Here is a 12,220-nt window from a genome sequence, read left to right on the forward strand (position 1 = left end):
ATTCCAAGTCCTGCTGACTACACCAACAGCTGTAAAGATTGCTGAAAGGACGTCTTGGATCCACCTGTCACACTGCAAGAAAAAGCATCTGGGTGAGGCTAATTCCAACTGCTAGGTGGGGAAGTCTGACTACAAAGGGAGGCAGCTGTATAGAAGCTGCTTGTCTCAACGTCAGCGAAGCCGAGACATCCACCTAGTCTTAGGGAAGAAAGCACACCAGAACTCTTTTGCACTACACGGATCCTACACTGTTAGAGGACTTGAGGAGGTGATGTGCTAGTAACCTCTCCCTCCCGAAGATAGGTACATATCCACCATGGCGTGTCCAACTGGGCTAAGAGACAGTTTATTTTGTTTACTGTTCCTGCTATTCCTGACAGGAGCCACCACAAGGATTTGGTTCTTTTGGAATCATTATCCACCTGCAAGAAGAACCACCAACGAGGACAGACTAAACATTTCTCGACGATGGCTGATCCAGATAATCAATGACAGGGTTTCCCATGCAGTTCCCTGCCCCAGAGGACGTTGTGTTGGATCTAATCCAGATTTAATTCCAGGTAACAATGGTACTTATGTGGTTGATCAAATGTTTTGGTTATGTGGGCAGGCCCTCTACCTCAGTCTGCCTAGAGACTGGAGTGGGATTTGTGCTTCTGTAAAGGTCACAGGTCACACTTTCATAGTTTCTGCAGTCCATGAGCCTCACCTGAGCCACAGACGTAACCTTATTGATGTCAAGCCACATGATTCCATTTGGGGATCACATGTTCCTGGAGACCATAAACACTGGAATACTGGGGAAAAGGTAACTATGGCATTGTTTCCCTGAGTGGGAAATGCTAAAAACACTTTCAGAATTGAGACCATTGATTATAGATTAGGTTTATTTTTGATTATTTTTGAACGCTACAATTAAAGCATTTAAAGGCTATAGTGAAGAAATGTCAAGCATGAGACTTATGGTTCTACAGAACAGATTGGTTTTGGACTTATTGGTTGCTCAGGAGGGAGGTGTTTGTAAAATGTTAAATGACACCTGTTGTACATTTATTCCTGACAACACCGATGAAGGTCACAGCGTCACTGAAGCATTACATCAACTTGAATAGGTTCAGCAGGCAATGCAGGATGACAGGAAACCCCAATCTTGGGATTTCTTCTCCTGGTTTGCTTTTGGTTCCTGGTGGCAACTTTTGTTAAAAATAGTGACACCTATTCTTATGGTACTGATTATATGTTGTGTGTTCACTATGTGCATTTTTCCTTGTATTCAATCTATGATTTCCAGAGCAGTGAATGGTGGAGTACAAAGTGTTCTTCTGAGTCAAGAATACAACTTGTTATTAAAGGGTGACCAAGATGACTGTAATGATTTTGAAACTGTAAGAACTTGAAAAAAAAAAAAAAGAACTTCTCATCTGAGTGTAAATTGAAAGTGTTATGAAAATGAAGATGTCACAGAAAACTGAAAAGGGATGTGATATTGGATGTGTGATTTTAACATTTATCAATGATAAACAGGAGGGAGTATGTGAAGGAATTTGTTTTATTATTATCATTGTTTAAATGTATTTCTTTAAATGTTAACTCAGATTGACCTTTTTACCTCTTCTGAAAACAGTTCTGTGTGTTTTGGTCATCTGCTTCTCATGCCCAGCCAGGAACAGGGGGGTTTTACGACACACTGTCCTCAGCTGATAAGTGATACTGTTTGAAGTTAGAATCCACCAAAGGGGTCATTGTATGACACCCCCTAATGAACTTTTTGTCTTTGTCTTGAATTGTTACCTCCCACTTGTGTTCTTAATAAAAGCAGCACAGGGAGGGGCAGACCTTTGAGAAGAGAAACGTGGTGGACCTTGTCCAACACATTTGCTCCTCTCCCTCGTGCATGAGAAACTTGATTCTTGTTGTGGTTTGTTGTTTATAATTGTGTTTTTCTTTAATGTCTAGATGCATTTATCTGACACCAACTCGGACCAGTAAATACTTAGTGACGACGTCTGGTTCCAACATGGTGCCGTGGTGCAGCGGTGGGGCGGTCGACCCATGGTCGTAAGACTGCAGGTTCGATTCCCGCCTTGCACGCCCATGAGTCGAAGTGTCCTTGGGCAAGACACTGAATCCCACCTTGCCTCTGGTGGTAGGCGGGCGCCTGTGTTTGGCAGCAGTGCCGCCACCAGTGTGTGAATGTGTGTGTGACTGGGTGAATGGGTCTGTGACTGTAAAGCGCTTTGTCCTTGTAGGAAGAAAGGCGCTATATAAGTATACGCCATTTACCACGTGTACTGCAAAAAATGGCAACTAAATTAACTTAATTTCATTGGAGCCGGAACTGGTTTCTTCAGGGAGCAATCTTGTTTGACCACAAAGCTACAACGTTCAACTTTACACAAAAGTAAACCTTGTTGAATAATTCAATATGCCTGTCCACTTTCAGGATTTAATTTTGCATTCACACAATCCTGTTTACAAAATCTGAAATTTTTGGTTCAGTGTTTGTATCCTTGTTAAGCTAGAATTGTAGCTAAGAAAGTTTTACAGGTAGCAGGTAAAAGCTTATTGGAAAAAAAAATCTCTTTAATGCAAAAAAAAATCTTTTTAAATAATTTTTTTTTCATTTATCAGAACTACACTGCATGTTATGCACTTAAAGACCCACCCCAATTATATTTTGATCATTTTTCAAAATGTTCCCAGTGGTCTTTAACTATGATTATGCTGTTTTAGCCAAAATCACAGCTTTCCCTCAAACCATGCATGGTATTGATCTGACTAACAGCATTTGAACATTCAATCATGTTTTATTGTTTACCTGCTGCTGGCAGATGGGCCATTAAAGAGGTAATTTAAATTCTGGACTAAAAAGCGCACCCGATTATAAGCCACACCAACCCATTTTCACTTGTTTGTCTACTTTTGTACATACACAAGCCGTATTGGAGTACAAGCCGCATGTACTAGGCAGCGTTGTCATCCTGTCAATCACATTCTGACTCCCAGATTAAGTGTAATGCAATGGGTGGGGCCAGCATTGCCTCAGGCTCATGTATTTGAGTACACCTATGTCTGCCAAACGGCATGGACTTCTATTCTGTTCACAAGTTCCTCAGTTATGTTTTTTTTTTTTTTTTTTTTTTTTACTTATTGACAATCTAGGTATCTTACATAAAATTACAAACAGTAACCATATAATCAACGTTGCATCCCTCAGTTATGATGAGGAAATTTACATCCGCGATTCCACATTTCCCATGAGTCTTAGGGGCTAAAGGCGGGGCCAACGCCCGGCTCGCCATTCTGTTGTACGTGTTTAAGAATGAGCAAGTATCAGGCGTGCATGGAGGGGTGAACGGGAACAGCTCTCCTTCCGCTTGTGTCGCGGCAGCATTATGGTACTAACAGGGCTGGTTAAAAAAATACACCAGTAAAATAAAGCAGCGGCGACTGAAAAGCGCGCGTCTCAGCGCGATATGCGCGCCTCAGCGCGGCGCGTGCGTCAGAAGTTTCTTTCTACAACAAACACTGTTGCTCCGCGGACGCCTCTGCGCTCCGCGCTCCCGCGCACTCCTTGTCTCCCCTTCCTATCTTCTCCGAAACCCCTGGCCAGGGCGGCTCCAGGGAGGAGCGCTTCGTCCCCATTCTGCGCTGGAGGGAGCAAATCATGTCTGTGCAGAGCAATCAGACTTAATACTGTACGTTTTGTGTATGAGGGGCGGATGCGTTGTTACGTGTGGGAGCCATCAGACTGCCATCGGCCCCACAGCTCTACGTGATCGGGCAGCAGGAGAAGATGTCTCCAGCTCACACAGAGGCTGTGAGCTTTTCAATGCAAAATTCCGCTCAGTAAAAACGATCACGTGGATTTGTGTTTCCAGTCGTGTCCCGACAAAATAAAGGCTGATGTTATTCCCACGTATTTACGTGCAGCCAGCCGAGTCACTATGACTCAGAGGTAAATTCACTCCATGCGCTGTTCTCTCCGTCACGCAGCTGACCGGCTTTTCCAAACCCCTTGGTGATGGTGGATTTTTTCACGCTGCTTTTAACGATTGCTTTTAACTTGAAAGCTTCATCATATTGTAGCGGCGATCACGTGCACGTTGGGTCTAATGGCACCAAAGGATTCTGGGATGCGGCCGGGCATGCGTGTTTCTTTTTGTTGAACCATGACTGAAGTGTCTAAGACCTGAAGTGAGGTGCATGCTGTTTGGCTGCTGATAGGTGTGTTGAAAAACAATGTACTTGTGCTTGATGTTAGATAGAGAATTCAAATCATTCACTGAGTTCGAAAGTACGTACATGGCGGCCGCCAATTAAATCTATAAATTAGCCGTGTCACTGAATAAGCCGCAGGGCTGTAAGCGCAGGAAAAAAGCAGCGGTTTATAGTCCGGAAATTACGGTACTCTTATTAATTAGAGAAATGTTGGTTTCAGATTTAATCCTGATTTCTTCTACAGTTTTAAACTTTAAAAGACTGAAATTTTGTGATTTAAGTCTTAATTATGTTACACTCCGTTGTTTAAAATTTAAGAGAGATGTTTGAGTATAAAAATCTGCTTTGTAACAAGCTTTTTCAGAAAAACTAAGATGAAAAAGTAGGGAGGATTAGGAAAACCTACACAAGCCTGTGTATTGTGCTTGTTAACACCATGTCTACACATACTTATACCTGCTTGTAGTCTTCTGGCGTCATATTCGACGCATACTCCCACAAAGGCGCACAAATGCACACATCGTCTGCTCACCGGCTGTTCTCATCTACTGGCATGAACACACACCAGCTTGTGGGTCCTGCAGGGCCGCGGGTGGGAGGCCAGGTTTCCTGGCAGGCCTTCAGCTCTTCACCCTTTGTGCAGCGCTGTCTGTCTAAACCACTCATCCTGTCAAGTCAAGGACTCCTCTATCAAGTGTCTGTCACTATCACTCTGTGTTTTTCAGTGCAAATGACTAACACATGTCCAAGTCAGAGAGGGTGAGTGAGTTTATGAGATGTGTAAAAGGATTTCATGTAAAATGCTAACTGCAGCAGAGGTGAAGGTAGCAAATTGTGGTGCTGTTTTGAGAAAAAATTACCTTGAGGTTTGTACTGGTGGTAAATAATGGTGTTCAGTATTTAACTGAACACCATTATTTTTTTCATTCTTTCGATTATTCCCAGATTTTACCCTGGTTCATTTTTTAATAATTTAGTCATATATAAATGTAGAACCGTCATAATCCAAAAGGTCTTTTCTAATGGGATAACTTACAAACCAGGTAGAAGTTCACATTTTCTTTGTCATTTTATAAAAATGAATCTAAATGCTAAGAATTTTGTTCCTTTACGTACGTCTGTTAAAATACAGGTTTTACCTGAATACAGGGTTTCAAAGTTCAAAGGAAAACTAAATGCAGTCATTATGTATATGTTAATGATTTGCAAACCAATGTTGAAAAATAACTTGGCAGTCCCAAAAAATATGGAAATGGTTGGCAGCCCCATACACATCTCCAGCAAGATTCTCCCATGGCCCGATACCTTTTCTGAACCGGTGTAACGAAAAAAATCTAACAATAGTTTTCTAGCAAAATTAATACCGAATATTAGATTCAGCTTTAGCCAATTATAATGTACATTTGTTTTCAGCTTTTCTCTGTGTTTGTCAAATTACCCTCTTTTTTCCACTTTGCTTTAATATATAGAGTGCCGTCTTTTTTACACCCCATAATGCTGTTGAATAACCTGGTGATCATTTTATTGTGCGCTCCTGATTTGGTAGTTAGTGATATAAAGTTTTCCACAAATTGTTCAAATTCACTGTCAGATCTCGTTTTATGTTCATTTTAGTACAACTCTTTCCATAAAGTTATGTAAACTTTGTCTGGGATCTGACACTGTATTTTAATGACACCCCCCCCCCCAAAAAAAATCCCTTTCAGGCAGCAAACTTACTGAGATTATGTGAGCTCAGACACCTGATGGACATGTTTGCAGTGGCAGGATTTGATCTCTGGTGGCACACCGTTACCCTCTGACCAAAACCTTCAAAGGCCTGTGTTTCAAAGGAGCCGATAATCTTCAACAACAAGAGTAATTTATGGGTCAGTGTAGCCAAGTCACGGTTTATTAATTCAGAGACTTGATACAGGTCATTGCCAGCGACTGTGGTGGGAAGAATAAAATGTTGCCTGGACTCCCCTTTGCTTGCGGCAGGTGGAAGTGAATTCTAATTCAGACTCAGTGCTGTGCAGCTTACTAATAGACCACTCACAGTGCAGAAAGAAGACAGTACTCACTTCTTGCTGCCACAGTGAATAGTGAGAGGCGAGGCTAAAGGCCAAAAAGTGAAACCTAGGTGGAGAGGTCCAGAACTTGAGCTTATGGAGTGTCAGCTTGCATTTGGTTGGAGATGTAATGAAACCTAACCTTTACTCCACTTCTTCTGAAGGTTTCAAAGTCAACATCTAAATTAAGGGGGGCAAGACATTTTCCAATATTTGGTTCTGAGTCTTTCTACATCGAAACTGCTCAAAACTTGTTCTGGGTTTAAAATCTGCATGTAAACCCCTACTTTTTTGCAAAGCTTGGAGAAACTATCAAGCTTGATAATAATCTTAATAATGCAGTTCTACTTTTTATGTTTTTTATTCCATTTTCATGGTAGTTTTTACCATTGACTTTAGATAATTGGTTATTGTATTTGTTTGTTTGTTCAGTTAATGAAATTGCTTTCTTTTGCTGTTGTTTTTTTGTCTAACTGTACAGCAGTTTGTGTTGGTTGTTGGTGCCTCAGACCCAAACCCATCATGTTTTGGTCAGTGTTTGTCCTCTTACCATAGAAGCCTGTAAGCCCAAATAGTCCAATGAGCTCAGAAGTTTTATAATCACAGAACTCAAAAGTAACAAACTAGTCGAGTCAGCTTAAAACCTATAAGCTGATTCAACTTTGACCACAGTTATATCTTTATTGGACTAAAACATTTTGAGTAAATGAAACCTTGGTGTCAAAACTTATGAGTAAAGAGACGTGATGACATCATAACGTCCATGAACGTGAACTCAGCCACAGAAGTCTTCAAGATAGCGGAGGTCGGAAGCGAGGCGCAGCGAGCCCAAGTTGATAAGTTACACATGTTTAGGTAAATCGTATTATTTTATTTTATTTTATTTTACACTGTAAACCCGGATAGTCCAATGAGCTCAAAAGTTTTATAATCACTGAACTCAACAGTAACAAACAAGTTGAGTCAGCTTAAAACCTATAAGCCGATTCAACTTTTGCCACAGTTATATCTTTATTGGACTAAAAAATTTTGAGTAAATGAAACCTTGGAGTCAAGACTTATGAGTAATGAGACGTGATGACGTCATAACGTACGCCCATGAACGTGAACTCAGCCACAGAAGTCTTCAAGATGGCGGAGGTCTGATGCGAGTGTCTGGCCCAAGTTGATAACGCACATACGTCTAGGTAAGTCGTATTATTTTATTTTTTATCATATTGTATGACTTTCGCCTCTGTATTATATATTTGTTGCTTCTCTTGATGTTCCTTCTAGTATATCCTTTGTATTCATGACGTGCTCCACGAGTTTGTATGTATCTTTGAATATTTGTTCTGAATTAAACAATTATGTATGTTTTGCAGTATCATGTCATCAGATAATTATTGCTTGTGGTTAAAAGAAGTTGTTGGGGCAAAGTTTCAAGTTTTACGTTTACCGAGTTGGTTGGCGCACATTTTAAATTATCTAACCGTTACTACTAGCTAACCGTTACTACTAGCTAACCGCTAGCTCTGGCAGAGCGGCTGCCACAGCCACATATACGAGTCAGTGGGAATTGCCTTTTTTTTCTACTACTTTTTACCACAGGCTCTGTGATTTGGTAATCGTTATGTTTTTGTGTAACTTGTATTTCACGTAGTAACCTAATAAATGCAAATGTGGGCTAAGCTAGCTGCCTTACGCTAACGTGTTCTCGTATCTTCTTTTAGTGAACCGGCGGTGCGTTTGAAAAATAAGAGCGGAGGTAAGTTTTGATTGTAATAATTAACATGGCTGCAATATTTAAGACACGAGCAGCTCCCAGTCCAATGAATCCTCCGGCTATGGAGAACATTTGACCTTTTTGACAAATTAATTATAAATAAGTAAAAATGTCCAAGCTACCTTAATGTTATGTAGCAGTTATAACTTTGTCCTGAATTTGGCTCGAGTTAAAATACTAAATGTATCATTTAGTTTGCTTAAGACTCAAAAAACGGTATTTTGGCCACTGGTTTGGTTGTGATTTGTGTTTCACAATGTCAAATATTTTAATATAACTGTTTTGTCTCTTCCTTAAACATCCTCTGAAATATGTCATTCTAGCTAATGAACAAATATTAAAAAATATTAATATGCATCCTAGATTACATATTGTGGACAGAGTATTGAGGCTATTGTAAAATGCAGCGATTTTTCCAAGCTACCAGTAGCTTGAAAAAGCTTTAAAATGTGTTTAACATTTTAATATTTTTTTGTAGATGTGAGCTGAGTTTCATCGCATCACAAATGTCAACCTGCAAAAACAGTTTTATTTTGACCTGGACAGACAGACGCAGAGGATGCTGATCTTTTTGAGACAGAAGGCAGCACGAACCGGAAGGCTCTATGCGACATTCTGCACCTCTATGATAAACAGGTGAGGTGTAACTGCATGGCATGATCAACATTATGCATTAGTATAGCTAAAAGAAGGGGCTGACTTGGATCGGTTTATATTAATCACTGAGCGTTTCTAATTCAGTGAATGAAAAAAACATCAATGTTGATCCCGATGCATTTGTAAATATGAATGTAATGTCATCTTATGTTTGGTGTATTTTTTGAAATAACTGTACAATTTTAAGATAATTAAAAAGACTAGATGAACTGAACTGAGCCAGACCAAAGGGTGCAGTCATTTGAAATACGTTTGCCATATTAATTTGTATTTGTCTCTGTGCAGCAAGAACAGACTGCTGATGTCAAACGTACTCCTGTTCTGTACTGGCTTCCAATATACAAACGTGAGGAGGACCCACAGTTCTTCAAAGTTTGGAATGTAAGTACTTTATGGTGGATAATGTTTTATTCACTAAATAGTACCAGTGAAAGTGTGCTGGTTAATACTCCAGCTGTGTGGGTAATACAACTTAACCAGAAAGTCGTGCCAAAGCAATGTTATGTGGCAAAGCACATAGTCTCCTAAAATATTGCACTCCAGCTCATCTGTGCTCCTGTACCTGACCGTGGACCTCGACTCTGGCTCGTCTCGGGCCCACAGCCGTCCTCTATTTCATCTGGATGACGCCAATATGCTGGACTTTAAAAATGCAGTTGTTGCGCTAGAAAATGTAATTCTTCTCTAAGAGTTCTGGTACATCGCCTGTCCGTCCTGGGGAGGATCCCTCCTTCATGTGGACACTTAAAATCTCTTTAATTGTTTTAAAATGTCATTCAATTTCAGGTTGTAGTTTTTGCATTAAGTTTTCTTCCCTCAAACGATCAATTCACTCTCTTCAATACTACACTGTTCCTTTTTCTTTGCAGATTAAAGAGTCACCAGAGCCAGACATCAGCAGCACCTCTGTTGGCATTCTGACCGTCAACAAGAACAGTACAACTTCAGTGCATTTCTGTCCGCTCAGTACAGCAGGTGTGGTGGAAGATGAGCTTGTGGTAGGCGACATTCCCAAATGGGTATTCTTTTGAGCGCTAATGTTTGTGGGAAAGGGCAAACAAAGAAAAAGTTTTATGTGGGAAAAGTGTGAAAAAAAAAGGCTGATATTCAATTTTTGCTTTTCTTGAAATGCAGAATGCTTTTTTAATAAAGTTGTATAAGGAAATGGTGTAAAAAAAGATTGGTGCACATTTGTTTGTTTTAAAGACTGATGTTTTTTTGATGGCTGATGCACTTTTTTTCTTTACACAAATTCTGCAGTGTTATACATTTTCTAATACCACAAGTTGTTCAAATGTACTTGTGTAAGGTGTTTGAAAAATAAACTTGCAATTGCAATTCTGCCTCAGTTTTTCTTTTGTAAGAATGGCCCTGACTAAGAAGGATAGAAAAGACTTAGTTTAGACTTCAAAAGATAAATTTTGAGTTGAGATATATTAAAGTCTTTTAGTTAATTAACTAATGTAGTAAGGTTCAATACAATCAAAATATGCTAGTTCAGTAAAGTAAGAATCTTTAAGTTAATTAAATAAAAAGTTATAGTTTATAGTTAATTAAATTAATTTTAGTTGTTTTATTTTATTCAACTCAAACATTTTAAGTTCAAATTAACTTATACTTTTTAAGTAAGTTAACTTAAAAATTATTTTGCAATCGGTTTCCTCAAAAATTATGAGTTCACTGAACTTATTCGGGTTTACAGCGATATTCATACACACAAAAACTGAGGATTTATTAGTCACTGTATTCTAAGGCAGTGTTTTTCAACCAGTGTGCCGCGGCACACTAGTGTGCCGTGGGAGATGGTCATGTGTGCCGTGGGAAATTGCCCTCATTAACTGATCTAAAAACATTAACCATCTCCAGGAAATCAGCTCTTTGTTCATCCAAACAGGCCCTGATAAAACACTGAGTAGTTAGGAATATAAAAGATCTTAAAATTACTTTTTCTTTGTGTTTATTTAATTCTATTAAAGACATTTTGATAAGAATGACTGTACCGCGATTTACCTGCAGATATGACAGTTTGCGGAAAAGTCCCGCCCCTTTAACTGTCTCCGCCAATCATTCTTGAAGGCTTAATCACATGTCATCAGTCTGACCAATCAGAAGTGCTTAAAGTCTTCACTTCCTTGTTCTTAATTCTGCTGATAAAGTCGCTCAGTTCTAACAAAAGTACCAGCTAAAGCTCGTCTTTAGCGGTGTAGCTTTCCACAGAGTCCGGTGTCAGACCGTGGAACACGTGAACAAAACAATGAAGCTCAGAGACGCGAGTCTTTCTGCAATTTTTCGGCAGTTTTCACACTACATCTCCCGTGATGCATTGGCTTAAAGTGAGATTGCGGGCGGGGGGGGGCTGTCGATCAATACAGACCATGAATTTCTGCTTTTTTTTTTTTTTTTTTGGATGCTGGTGTGCCGCGGAATTTTTGTCAAGGTTAAAGTGTGCCGTGGCTCAAAAAAGGTTGAAAAACACTGTTCTAAGGGACTTCTTTCATTCTTTATGTTTTTTTTTTTGTTATTCTACATGTTTTCTTTCACATGACCCACATTTATTTTAGCAGCAGTATAGTGTGTTGTGACATCACAGTCTGGTTTGATTGCAGGTCAGATTTTTTGGCTTAGAGACAGCCTGGCACCCTCCATTCATCTATCTAATGAACTTGCTCAATCCCTTTCGGGTCATGGGGAGCCTACCCCAGCTATTGTTGAGTGATGGCAGGATGTACCCTGGACAGGTCACCAGTCTGTCACAAGGCCATGCAACCAGACACGTACACCTAGGGACATTTTGGAGACATCAATTAACCTATGAATATTATTAGACTGTGGGTGGAAGCTGGAGTGCCCAGAATACACCCACACATGCATGAGGAGAACATGCAAACTCCACACAGCTGGTATTTGAACCAGGACCTATTTGCTGTGAGTTTGCCTGCCTGACACCCTTGTGAGCTGATCAACTAAATGAGGATTCATTGTCACTGTTGGTAAAAAGACTAATATATCTTTTTTAAACTAAGAATTTTTATTTTGTTCGTTTGGAACCATAAGAAGTCAAGAGAATCAAGACAAGTTGAATACCATTTATCATTGGAGCAAATGGGGACCCGCTCTAATTTGTAACAAGCCACAAAGTAGTTACTTGGAGAACTTACTTGGCTCCAAATACTTCTGTTTTTATCCAACTTCCCTCAGAGGAAGTAAAAGGGTTGTTCCATGGTGAAAATTGATTTGACAGTGAACTTCCTGTTTTATTTAGTAGATCTGTCCTCTATGTATTTTGTTGTGCTTAAATTTCTGTTGTGACATCACTCATGTTCCTATCACTAGATTAATCATTGCTGTTTGACTAGAACTCACTCCACACTCCACAAATTTGGGGACTCACTCAATGAGTCCCCAAATTTGTGGGGTGAAGGCCATGCATTAGGGTCTCATGCAGAGAGATGACATCCATCCTACTCTGGACAGTGCCGCTCTTCTTTCTGGAAACATTTCTGCTAGCCTTAGTTGGTCAACCTGA

The 12,220-nt window shown here is 39.9% G+C and overlaps 1 long non-coding RNA gene across 5 annotated transcripts; it reads left to right on the forward strand.

Moving 5' to 3' along the window:
* Positions 1-7,427: 7,427 nt before the first annotated feature.
* LOC105358135 lies at positions 7,428-9,028 on the forward strand. Of its 5 annotated transcripts, none has more exons than XR_002875091.1 (4): positions 7,428-7,459; positions 7,985-8,019; positions 8,516-8,673; positions 8,980-9,028. It is a non-coding gene; the product is annotated as an uncharacterized LOC105358135 (long non-coding RNA). The 5 variants fall into 5 exon arrangements; XR_002875092.1 differs by having other exon boundaries at positions 8,584-8,673; XR_002875093.1 differs by lacking the exon at positions 8,980-9,028 and adding an exon at positions 7,548-7,583 and having other exon boundaries at positions 8,516-8,752.
* Positions 9,029-12,220: the final 3,192 nt, after the last annotated feature.

Source organism: Oryzias latipes, chromosome 17 (genome assembly GCF_002234675.1).
Source record: "Oryzias latipes chromosome 17, ASM223467v1".
In the NCBI taxonomy this organism is placed as follows: domain Eukaryota; kingdom Metazoa; phylum Chordata; class Actinopteri; order Beloniformes; family Adrianichthyidae; genus Oryzias; species Oryzias latipes.